The sequence below is a fragment of the Corvus cornix genome, chromosome 1, assembly GCF_000738735.6.
Source record: "Corvus cornix cornix isolate S_Up_H32 chromosome 1, ASM73873v5, whole genome shotgun sequence".
Taxonomy (NCBI): Eukaryota; Metazoa; Chordata; class Aves; order Passeriformes; family Corvidae; genus Corvus; species Corvus cornix.
The window spans coordinates 109,785,644-109,798,014 of record NC_046332.1 but is presented as its reverse complement, the minus strand read 5'-3'; the positions used below and the strand labels follow the sequence as shown (position 1 = coordinate 109,798,014).

Sequence of the window (12,371 nt, the reverse complement as noted above, 5' to 3'; positions counted from 1 at the left end):
CATCAGCACAGATCTCACAGAGTCATTGCTTTTCTGGTCAAGGTGCTCCAAATTTCTGTTTGCAGATTGCCTTGCCAGGGTAGCACAGGTGACACAAAACATTATTCTCCCATGCATTTCGTATTTTTAGCGGGAAAAAACCACCAGGTTTTATTGGAAATGCAAAGCCAAGAGGCAAAGGGGAAAGATTGAATGAAAAAACTAGACATTTAGAAAAACAAAAGTGTTTAAAATGGTCTCTGACAGCACCATTATTGTCTTGATGATGTGGTACAGGTAAGCAGGGCTCTTGCAGAACCACAGTGCAGTGGTATGACAAGCAGGATGTCAAGAATACTCTACCTTGTGAGACATCCTGATACTGGGATTTCAGGGAAGATAAAAACTGCTTCCTAAGGTTAACTTGACATCTGGCCATTTCTTCTCAGCTTTTCTTTTAACTCTAAAGGGATTAGTACTCGTACCAGAACATACAAAATCCTCAAATTTTCCCTTTGACTAGGTGTGTTGCTGGTCCTTGAATGTCCTAGGAGATTTTTCTCTCAATGCAGGGAGGCACATATGACATCCAAAATTTCTAAAGCCACAGTTGGGAATCTGGTTATTTCATTTGCCACCTGGAGGGTCAAATACACAGACCCCAGAGCAGAACTAAACACCAGTAAGAGTGATGAGACCACAAACTGTCAGATAAGTCAGACAAAATTTCAGAGAGTGCTACACACTCCTGTGCAGACATAAATCAGATGAAAAATTGTTCCATTTAGTTTCTTACAGGCAAGAAATCCTAAACCACAGTGGTCTATTCAAAAACATTCTGGTATCTCATGCTGACAACTGAATTATGGGGAACTATGTGAATCTAGACTAGAAATTCTTACAGTCTTGTTTGTAAAGACAACAGAAACTATGTCAGAGTCTGCAATATAGAGAATACTGCAGAGCATTATGAAGTTCACCAGATGGACAGATAGACGTAACTTACATTCATGTTACCCACATTAACAGAAGTATACTTGTAGTAGAATCTATTCTTGTAGAATTACTATAATTACCTGAAGTTGAATTCTATTCACAATGGTTTGTGTGGCTCTTTCTATTTTCTACTGAACGTTCCTCGAAATTTATCCTTCAGTCCCATCAATTACAAAAATCTTGTGGATTTTAACTGTCCTTATCACTTAACAGAGGGATCTGGCAACTGTCAGGAAATACAATTTCACCTGCTTATATGTTCAACCAGCTCTATGTAGATTAAAATACATTGTAAATTAGCAGCAGTATTCTCCTAAAGAACCAGGATGGCAGCCTGTTTAATGATCTCATACTCAATATTAGCAAGACGTAAACCCCACCAACATGAGTCTAAAAAGCAGCATTCTCCAATTATCTTATTGCTTTGGTGGGGGAACAGCTCCAGCACACTGAGCACAGCAGCAGTACAGGCTTTGTGTCCAGGCTGCAGGAACAGACCTGATGCTGAAACAGCCCAGTTTTCCTGTCTGCCCCCTGTCCAGCACGCGTGCACCTACCAGCTAATTGACTAAGATTCAGACTCATCTCACCTTCCAGACTTTCTTCTGCACTACCAAAGTTGCTACTCAAAAATAAGATTTCCTAACCAGATATTCCCTCCCTGCTGAAGCTTCAGCAAATAGAAGCTGCTCTTTGCTCAGATGGGCTTCCTTCTAAACATGTTACACTCATGATTTCTGCCTAGGTGATATTCTCAGGCTAGCTGAAGTAGTGGCAGCAGTTAACTTTGCATAAAACAGGTTTTCCCAATTCTTTTATAGCTCTTAGACAATGTTACCCTTGCCAGGCTAACTTTTAGGACTGAAGATTCTGCAGATATCATTACCCCACAGGATGCAGATCTAGAAAAAAATCCTTTGTCCTGCATCCTACATCACTCCAATTAGACAGAGTCTGTGTTGAGACTTTAAAGACACTGCTGTCATTCTGCCTTGTGCTGGTACAAGATGTGCCAAAACGTCCCCCACCTCACAGCAGGACCCCACCTTGTTTGGCCCCCTGCCCTTTGTGGTAAGTGCTGGGCACTTCTGTGGTACAGGTAGTTGTTAAACAAGAGAACAATGACAGCACAACCTGCAGGGACAGTTGCTCCATAGGAAGGGAGACTAATAAGTAAAGAGATACTGTTTTTAATAATCTACCACTTAAGACTTCCCTGCTTTAGACAACGCATTATTAGAGACCTGTATTTTAAATTAAGACTTAATAGGAAAATTTGCTCTTGTCCTTTCCTGTGGTACTTTTGCTGTGTCTCTAAATGGTCCATTATAAATTAGCTGACAAGACCTGAATCATTAATCAATCTAGGGTTTAAAAACAAAACCAGCCAGCCAGCTTTTAGAAAATGACAATGCTTCTTTTAACAGACTTTTGATGTTTTATTAAGCAGCTCTGGGGCTGATTAGGAAATGTAGTTGTTTTCATCCTAAAGTGGGTGAAGATTTCACAAAACAGAGCATTTGAGGAGCACTAAAATGTGAATTAGGAAACTGGGAAAAATGCAAGCCTCCCCTAAAAGGATGGGCTTTGTTCTAATCTACTTTAAGTATATAGACAGAACATTAATTTCTTAAGCCAGAGTAAAGTATGATCTGATATCATACTCCTTCTGGAGGAAGGAGACATTTCATTCATTCCTGTTCCACTGTGACACTATCCCAAGGCTGTATGTAAGTGAGCTTCTCAAGTAGGTGGTTATTTTCCCTTGCCTCATGGGAAGGGTAGAAAAAATGCTCAGTGGGACTATCCCCCCTGCTTTTCCCACTTCTCTTACCCCCCATAGAAATGTATTTCTGGAGTGGAGTTTTCCTCTCTCAAGCTATTATTGAGGGAAGGTACATTAGAAATAACAGGCACTTATCACCACAGGACAGCAAAATTAGACAAAAACTAATAAAAAGGTGCAGTTTATCCTGCATATAACTGCATCTACTGCACACAGGTACCATGTCTACCCAGAGAGCATTTGCTCACCTTCCCAAGACAAAAGAATTAATTAAGGATTGTCTAAAAAACAAACAACATCAACAAAACAAAAAAGCAGCAAAACCCAAAAGCATTACGGTATGGAAGAACATGCCATTTATTTTTGCTAATTCTAGCCCTACAGCTTCTTGTGACAATTACAGCACCCCCAAAACTGAACCTCCCTGAGGGACATTAGTTCAGAGCCACAGGAATTATGGTGAATCCTCTGCAATCAGTGACGTTTGCAGTTGTCACAGGCACAGTGACCCCCATGGGCATCCTCCTGAGCCCAGCAAGACCACAGTCATCTGCACTCCAAGACACTTTTGCTTCATCTCTCCCCCATCTTCCTGGGTAGGAAGAGAAGCATCCTGCTCTGTAGAGACAAAGCTGAAAGGAAGCAAGATGAAGGGAGAGGAATTATCTTCTTTTCTTCAATGGCTGTGTCATCAAATTGCCTGATGCAAGAAATTTCTCTCACAGCTGAACCATTATGTTTACTTAGCTGGAAGCAGGACATGGAACAATTTAGTGACTCAGCAACAGAGGCAACATTTTCCACGTGCACTGACAGCACTGGTACAGGAACCACAGCATTGCCTCACACTGCTTGAGTGATAGAGCCTCCACCTACTTCTCTGCCAGCAGAGAATGTTGTTTGCACTACACATATTTACTAGTGTGGGTGTATTTAGGATAGGAATAAACTGTATTTTCATACTGGTAAGGAAATTCCTAATAGGAGTAGCCAAATGCAGCATGGTGTGGTGGCTGTAATTAATTTTGCCACTTGAGAAGCTGAGATACATCATGTCCTGAAAAGGCACCAACCACTGCTTGAACCAAAGCTGCATGAGGCACAACAGCCTAGTTGGAAAATCTGCAGGAACAGGATTAATGGCATTACTGACTCTTCCCCATGCTTCAGGAAGCTGCAGTTTTCACCTCCCAGCTCAGTGTAGATCACAGCATGGTGAATCTAAATCCAGTGCACACAGCTTTGACATTCAAATGAAAAGAGGCACATTTCACATATGTGCTGTTTAAAGCACACAAGTCCTATGTATGCGGAGTTCATTCACATAGGGTTTGGTAAAATTGAAAACTAAGGTGGCATCAGCAGATAGCCACCAAAATATGGTTCATATCCACAGCCATTTTTCTCTTTACTGAGGCCCACAGCTCAGCTCAGTATGCAAGCCAGTGATGAAGGAAGGAGGGGAAGGGCTGCCCACATCAATTTTAATAAAATGGCAGAAAGACATAAAACTGTACAAATGTAAAGCTTACCATGCTGAGACTGTAGGAGCCAGCTTGGTTTCTCCTCCTGCTCTCACTTAAGCATGTTGCTTGCAGAATGCCATGAACAGGAGCAAGAAAAACCAGCTTCACTTCCCAGCAATGTGTTTGCAGAGGGCACACGCCCAAGTGAGCAAACCAAGTGTCAGCAGGCACTGAAGCACCAGGAAATGCTTTTTGCCAAAATCAACAAATTTGTAAGGTGAGAAGGAACAAGTCAAGACCCTGAAGTCAGGTGGCAGAAAAGGAAAACCAAACCACACTTGTTGAATGTGATCTCAGTTAACTGCACATGAATTAGACTGAGTGAGAGCTCTGATCAGTATTACAATGCAAATAATAAGCAGATTCTTTGGTTAAGAACAACCTTCAAAGACCTTTAGATGTAAGAGCTAGAAGATTTATGGACTGGGAAGTTATGTATTGCATCAAAGAAAGGATCACATATGAGTGACAGCAACACTGAAGAGTTGTTTAAAGCACATACAAATTGGTATCAGTGCACTGGAGTGAATAGAGGCTGAGAAAAGCTGAAAATATGATTCCTTAAGTCTACTTCTTTCTAATTAGTGTAGCATGAGTGTGTTTGACTTCAGAGTAATTAGAAAAACTCCGATTTGTTAATCAAACAAACCCAATGGATTCAGAAGCAGTTCATTTTTCAGGCTGGGCACAATTCCATCTGTCTGGAAAAGTCTTGGCAGAGCTGTCGTGTACCTACCTACAGGGCTGCAGATCTCTCTCCAACCACAGTCAATGCCTGTGAGCTATATCTAATTTCTACAATTACTATAATAATATTTCAAACCCAAAATCATGAGTGTTTAAAGACTAAAGCAATTATGTTAGAGCTCATTAAGTCTATGAAACAGACCTTGCTGTGTAAGAAAGCAGTAAATTAACTTGCCTAATTGTACAAATAAGAAAGCTAGGACAAAGCTCAGCAGTGACAACCTGAGCATTCAATAAACATTGCTCCTTCTACAGGTCTCCCTCCTCTTGCTCTTCAGCCCTGATAAAAAGGATTAAGTAACACCAAAAAAAGCACTTTAAAAAAAATAAATTACATTTTCTGCTTCCTTGCTGTAGAAATTTAGGCTCAGGCAGCTGTGCAGTCAGGTTACAGTCCTCAAGAACAGGGAACAGCACTGTCCAGAGAAAGCTCCCTACAGAGACACTGCTGGCTGCCACCCCAACAAGCTTGGCTTATTTTTCAAGTGCACTACACTGGGAAAAAGGCAGCGGCCATTCAGGCAGGGCATTAGGTGCAGAACAGACCAGAGGTGGAGAGAACACCAGGCAGTTCACTTGTGAACACCGTCCCATGCTTCCTAGAGATCCTACAAAACAATGAAAGAATTTAACTCTGTCAGAGATACTTGAGAATAAACAATTATCTACAATCTTTTCTATACTAAGAGAAGATTCAGGGGAATCTGTCATGCTTAAGCTAATTTATTTACAAACAGGAGGCAAGGAGTGGGAAGAATGACACAATAGGGTGGCAACCTTTTTTCTTTTGTTTTGCTCATCACTGGCTAAACATGGTTTACCTTCCTGGCTGAGCATTTAGCCAGAAAAGAAGACACTTCCCAGGGCAAGAATGGAAAGAAAATTTAATGCATCAGTTTGCCAAATCAAAGAAACCAAACAGATCTGAACCAAAGAATGACTGAAGGAAAAATATTTCTGCTATTTTTAAGCAAATAGCATCTGTGCAATGTTAAATCAGCCATGAAAATATGAGTTAGGGCTTGAGTCATCTCAGTCTTATTGCTTAGTCACAGTGTGTATGAAGGCAGCAATTCATTCAGCACTGAACTTTACCTTAATATATTTTAAGTTCATCCCTGTGTCTCTATACTTTCTGTGATGAAATGGAAAGAGAAACAGTGAACTGAGGTCTTGAATAGAATGGATTTATACACAGTTGTAAAACAAGTTTTAGTATCCACCTAACATGTTTTGCTTAATGCCTGCATAAATTATGAATAAACTATGAGTCACTGTTATGAAATTTAACTAAGACAAATTGAAGAAAGTTTATCAATTCTTTACTTCTAAAAATTTGTAGCACCGTGTCCCCACATTAAAATAGACATGGCATTTTGGGAGCAAGAATTCAGCTCTTGGCACTGAATTCTTTTAGAAATTGAAATCAAGTACAATACCAGCAAGATTCCTAATTCTTCTTTCTAACCATTAGCATTTCTTTACAATATCAAATTTACAGTTTAGGAGAATTTAAATTGACACATATTGTGCTATGACATGATCGCATTTGACACCAGGATACACAGGAATGAAATAGCTCACACAGGACACCCAAAAGCCCCTCTGATGTCCATGGCTCATCAGATATGGTCACGGCCTTTATTCATGCTCCTTAAGTTCCCTGTCTCCTCTTCCCTGGGACTTGAGGCTGCAGCCACCATCATGTGTTACGAGATCCATGGGGCAGTGGCCTGTACTGCAGCACTGTTACAGGAAGCTTCATCTGACATGAAGTAGAAAATGCATGGTAGAACAACTGGACTATTTTCATTACTTAACAGAACTCCCTCATGGAAAAAAGTATCTGTTTCTTTTAACTCCAGCAAGTGATTGACTGAAATATCAGCAGGTTTATTTGATTTTTTTTCCCAGCAGAATTTTCTCACCAAAAAACCAGCAGCAGATACGTTGCACAGAAATGGATGAGGGTTCTTCAAACACACAATGGAAATCTATGTGTATCTTCAAATTCAAATGTTTTCACTAATTTGCTGAACTAAGAGTACTCCAAAGGAAGTGCCTTCACTTCATCAAACATTTCATTTTGCAGGAAAACTCGTGACTCATCTGAGGTTTAGTCCACTTGAAAAAATTCTGCCATTGACTTTGCTTTCTTCATGAACAAACCAAAATGAAATTCTCTCTGAGCTCTGCAAGAGGGCTGCAGGAAGACTGCTGAGGAACTGCTGCAGTCAGAGAAGAGGGAAGTAGCACCTAGAAAAGGAGCCATTTGGGAAGGCATCCACCAAGCCAGTGAAACCCACTCTGGGCTTGGGGAGAAGGGAACACAGACCTGGTGTGTGAGTGCTCTGAATGAGGAAAGGTGCATGTGGTGTCTGTAGGAGATGAGAAATCCAGTCCTCCATTATTTCAGCTTGTTTGATGCCAAGTTTGCTTTTCTGCCACAACAGTGTGGTGCAGCAACACTCATTTTCCACTGTTCTTGATAATGACTTTCTATTTGATTTAACAAAGCAACTGGATTTTCATTATAATGAAAAGAGCTAAGTTTGGTCTCCATGCATACCAAAGGTATCTAATCATACATTATATGACTTCTCTTTATGGAGATGTGAGAAGTCTTTAAGAGATTGACCTGTACAAGGTAGGGGTGGAGGTCAGGAGGGTTTGTGGATTTTGGACTAGGTAATCTTTAAAGATCTCTTCTAATTCAAACCATGGCTCTGTTCTATGACCTCTCTTTTCTCTTCTGCCCTAACTATTCCATTCCCTCTCTATAAGCAACAGAGAGAAACAGGCATTTCCAGGGCATGACTCACCTCATCTTCACAGGAACATTTTTAAAAGGTCAGAGGAGCCCTTGTCTGGTAGCATCCATTTCTCTCCACTGACTGTGAAGGGGATGAAGCATGACTACCTCAAAGGCAGGCACGCAAAATATGTGAGCAAATGTGTCCTGCTTCTCATTTCCAGCATAAAATGGGCTGTTCACAAGGACACTTGTGAACAAGGACAAGAAAGCTACCAGAGGATATAAACAGCTTAATCAGAGAGTGGGATGAGCTTGGAGTGTTGCCTTGTTTTGTTTTCCATTAAATACAATGGTAAAATGTTTTTTGCTACAAGCAGCAAATAAAGCTAACAGGTCTGTTAAATCTTCCATTAAATGCATCAGTGTGTTGCTCCAGAGTATCTGCCTCAAAATGAACATGGTTTGAAAGTCTGCATATGTAAGAATATCGGTTTCCAAAATTCTTGTGGCAGGCAGGAAAAAACCCACAAAAATCCAGTTAGAAAATGTAATCTCACAGGTCACAGAGCTGTCTTTCTGAAGTCTGGGTTGTGCATCAGCTATCAGAGCCCTAAGGATCCCCTTCAGTGGGGCAGAGGAAGTAGTGGAATATGTGGAGTCTTCTCTCTGCTTCCCAAGGTGAGATTTATAACATAATGTCTATGCAGAACAGCTCAAAGTAATGGGAGATGGTCTGTGGGGAGCAGTCATGCATTTTTATGACTGAGGAGTAGAGTTCGATCAGTGAGAAAAGAGCTGGGCTCTGCTGTTGGATCTCCTTAGGACCCCAACGAATGCAATGAGCCCTTTCAGTAAAAGCCTGTATGGACTGTCTGCCAGCAGCATGCACAAGATCAGCATCCTTTTTTACACACTGTGTGACAAAGAGAAGTGGCAGATTCCTCTGAAAATACTGTTAATCAAACCAGAGGAACATCCGGGATGGTTTTCATGGCCATTTTAAAACTCTGCCCTTGCAGCATTGCCCATCCAGTGCCTCAGAGGGATGTTTCCTGAGGGAAGGGCATGCAGCTGAAGCTGCCAGTGCTGCACAGACTGTCTGGCTTCTGTCTACTATCGCAGCTCTTTGGCAGCCCAATCTCCAACAGCGGTCAGAGAGCAGCAGCCGGGGACAGGGCTGGAGCAGTGAAGTTCAAAGCTGCACAAGGGGTCACTGTGTGGGCAGTGCTCCACACTAGAAGGAACTGGATGCAACTGCTAAAGATTACTTTATAGAACATGACAGAAGATACCAGATGTCCATTGCAGAAATATCTTATGAGACCTTAGGCCTCGACCTATCCTTGTCAGCAATCTGAATTTTGCAAACATAAATGACATCTAATATGCTATGATAGTTTTTGAAAACTATGAGAAAAGGATCACAAGCTTTCTCATCTACCCTTCAGGCCATGATCTGCCAAGGTAATTCCATAATATAATAGTAGTGGGTGCTGCACAAACAGCAGGAAGGTACAGAAGCTCTCAAGAAGCAGCTCCTACTCCAGCACAGATGCACCCTTAATCATGTCTCTTCACTGCAGGTTCCCTTTGTTACCATACCATACATCCCATACACTTCTCCCTCTTTGCAGTTAGATGTGTAATTCTGGTGGCACCAGAAGCAAAAGAGTTCAAGAACCTGGAAGTGAAATTCCATACTGTTTGCCATCCTAGGGCTACTCTTCCAAATCTTTGGGCTTCCAATTTGCTGGACAAAGGCAGCATTCTACTGGGACACCAGCTTTTAGTAGAAATAGCAAAAGAGAAATTACTCACGAGAAAGACTGCACAGAGCTGCATTCAAAGGATATTAATCACAACTTGACCTTTCTGCAGCATCTTTCTGCCTCCTTTTGGCCAAGATTTACTGCAGCTATCTGCATAGTAAGTGTGCCAGCCTTTTCATTGCATTTGCAATACAAACAGCTTATGCCACTTGAAATTATACCAAAATTTATCATTATGGGGGGGGGTCAAACTACTCAGCGGTCAGAGTATGAGATAGAAAGCACAGTGGATGCACACTTCCAGTAGGGAATCTATGAAAAATCTTGCAGAACAGAACAAGTCATCTCTGAGATGGTCAGTGTACACAGAGAAGGCAGCCAAAGTCTGCCAGCACAGACGAAAGGCTGGCCCCATGTTCTCACCTGGAAAGAACACCTCCAAGATGGCAGGGACACAGTCAGGAGCTGCTAACAGTGGTGTCTCTTGCCGCTGGTGCCTCTTGCTACCCCACAGCAGTCATCCCATCACAACCTGACTATAAAGCCAACTTCCTCATTTACCAGTACAGGTTTTAAGAGCTAAGGATATATTTATGGAAATCTGGTTAATAATTTTCGGTGTGAATAGAGCTACATTTTTTCCAGTGATCAAATGCTAGATGCCCATGTTCCACAGCTGAGCATTTCTCCTTACACATCATGTGCAGCAGCTATAGTTTAATAAATGCCTTCAGGGAGTACACAGGAGCAATAAGGACACAAGTTCTAGCTTGGGACTATTGAAAGGTTAATAAGATTTATCTATTCAATCACTGACTCACTCAGAGCACAGAGATTTAGGTAGGTTTTGATGTTTTCCCCACACCAGTCAGTAAATCAGCTTGCTGTTGCACACAGCTCATGCTCTCAGCCTAGCAGGCGCTCTCAAAAGGATTCATAAATGCACCTTGTTGGGAGCAGATTACCTTATATCACAAGATACTCTGGAAAAACTGCATCCTTACATGATGAATTGAGATGGCTAAGGAAGAGAAAAAGACTGATTTTTTGGTGATTTATTCCAATAACAGATCAAGTGATGTTTCCAGTCTGTTGGTTTTGGAACACCACTCCCCAGTGGATACTGCCCTGTGTTCCTACATGCAGCCTTTTGGGGACAGACAATCATTTGGGTGCCCTCAGAGACTGCAGGGGAAAAACCTGTCAGGACTAGAAATCTGTTACTTTATGACAGAAGAATAAGCCTCCCCAGTCTTAAAAAAGCCCATGGTTTTGACTCTATCTACGTCTTTACTCTTTCCTTTGTGATTACTGCAAACCAGCAAGCTCAAACACACTTTTTGTCTTTAATTTAAAGCCCCCAAAGGAATGTATCAAGAAACCAGAGTAAATAACCACAACTAAAAAAGAAGTCTTAACAAAAACACTTTCTGATCATCCCAAGTTAATATTTTATAATAACTCCTGCCTTTACCACCTGTGAATATCAGTAATATTCCAACCCTCAGCAATTAATCTTGTGTGTGTGTGCACAATCCTGCTAAGCAACTATTGCTTTATTGTGAATGATGTTTCTGAAATCCTTCAGGAAACAAAACAAAACCTGTAAATCACGAAGTCTTAGGCACAGCTTTTTGTACTACATCAGACTTTCAACTGTTCAACACCTTAAAAATGTGTCAATTTTTATTCTGATCACTTGGCAATATGAAAAGGTTTTAAAAATACACAGCCACAGATCTTGTTTTCCACAGGATTTCTGTTCCATTCAACAATCAGGAAAGCTAATGGCAAGGCAGCTGCCCAAAATTTCTTCCAAGTTCCACCATTCAGCATATAGCCCATGTCTTATTAGTGGCACATTTTCTCACTCCTGAATTCAGAATTAATAGAAAACTTGAGCTTTTATATCATACTTGTACGCATGTATCTAAGTACCTTACACTGATCTCTATATATGGCATTTTTGATATATTAATTCTTAGTTAGAAAACCAAAATCCCATAAGTTAATGACAGGACAGGAAGGGAAACACTTTGATAATCAAAATATCTTGATGGCTGGACACTTCAGTTACAGACAGCCTGATTTTTCAACTTTAGTGAGTATCCATAATCCCATATTATTTTTAAGAAACTCATGGACACCCAGCAACTTTGAGTGTCAGGCCCTGAAGTACAAAATTCTTCAACCTTGTTATAGGGAACAGAAATCCTTCACTCATCCTCTTTTTTCCTTTTAAAGGCTTCTCCTGCCAAAAAGTCACAAAACTTGATTTTTTAATGGGGGAAACCACCATATTTATCCATTACATATTTTTTATATATGCACACATACACACACCAGTGCAGAACTGTAGAGCAATGACTGTGTTTAACAAAAAGTGATAGTGACAAAGGAAAGCTTTTAAACTGGAAAACCAGCTACAAGTAACAAGATTATGTTTCTAAATTCCTATTCAACAGAGCATCTGAAATCAAGAGAAAATCCAAAACTCTTCTGTGCAACATTATTTTAAAAGCATCAGCACTATTCCAAAGCTAATAATTTTGATACAGAAGGATAGCAAGGGACACTGAAGTCTGTCACAGAAGCTAAATGTCCTTTCCAGCTGTGAGACAGCATCTTCTTAGAAGGCATTATGGGATACATAAGAAAAGCTTATAGAAATACGTAAAATTTTAAAAAGAAGCAAAAAACAATCAAAAAAGTTGAAGTTAAGTTAGAGAGAATGTTATCAAGACTGTATAATGCACAAGAAGAAGCAGTAAAACCCAGGTAAAGCCTACAGTACAATTTGAAACTGCTGTTTG

General features: G+C 40.7%; 1 protein-coding gene across 6 annotated transcripts in view; it reads right to left on the bottom strand.

Moving 5' to 3' along the window:
• The window catches only part of SYTL5 (synaptotagmin like 5), an 83,964-nt gene that overhangs the window by 58,443 nt on the left and 13,150 nt on the right, over positions 1-12,371 (bottom strand). Inside the window, exon 1 of one of the 6 annotated variants that reach the window (XM_019282885.3) lies at positions 4,294-4,367. The exons of the other annotated variants lie outside the window; for them this stretch is intronic. The gene's annotated coding sequence lies outside the window, so the exon portion shown is untranslated. Of the gene's footprint in view, positions 1-4,293; positions 4,368-12,371 lie in introns of those variants that run through there. 6 annotated transcript variants of the gene reach the window in all.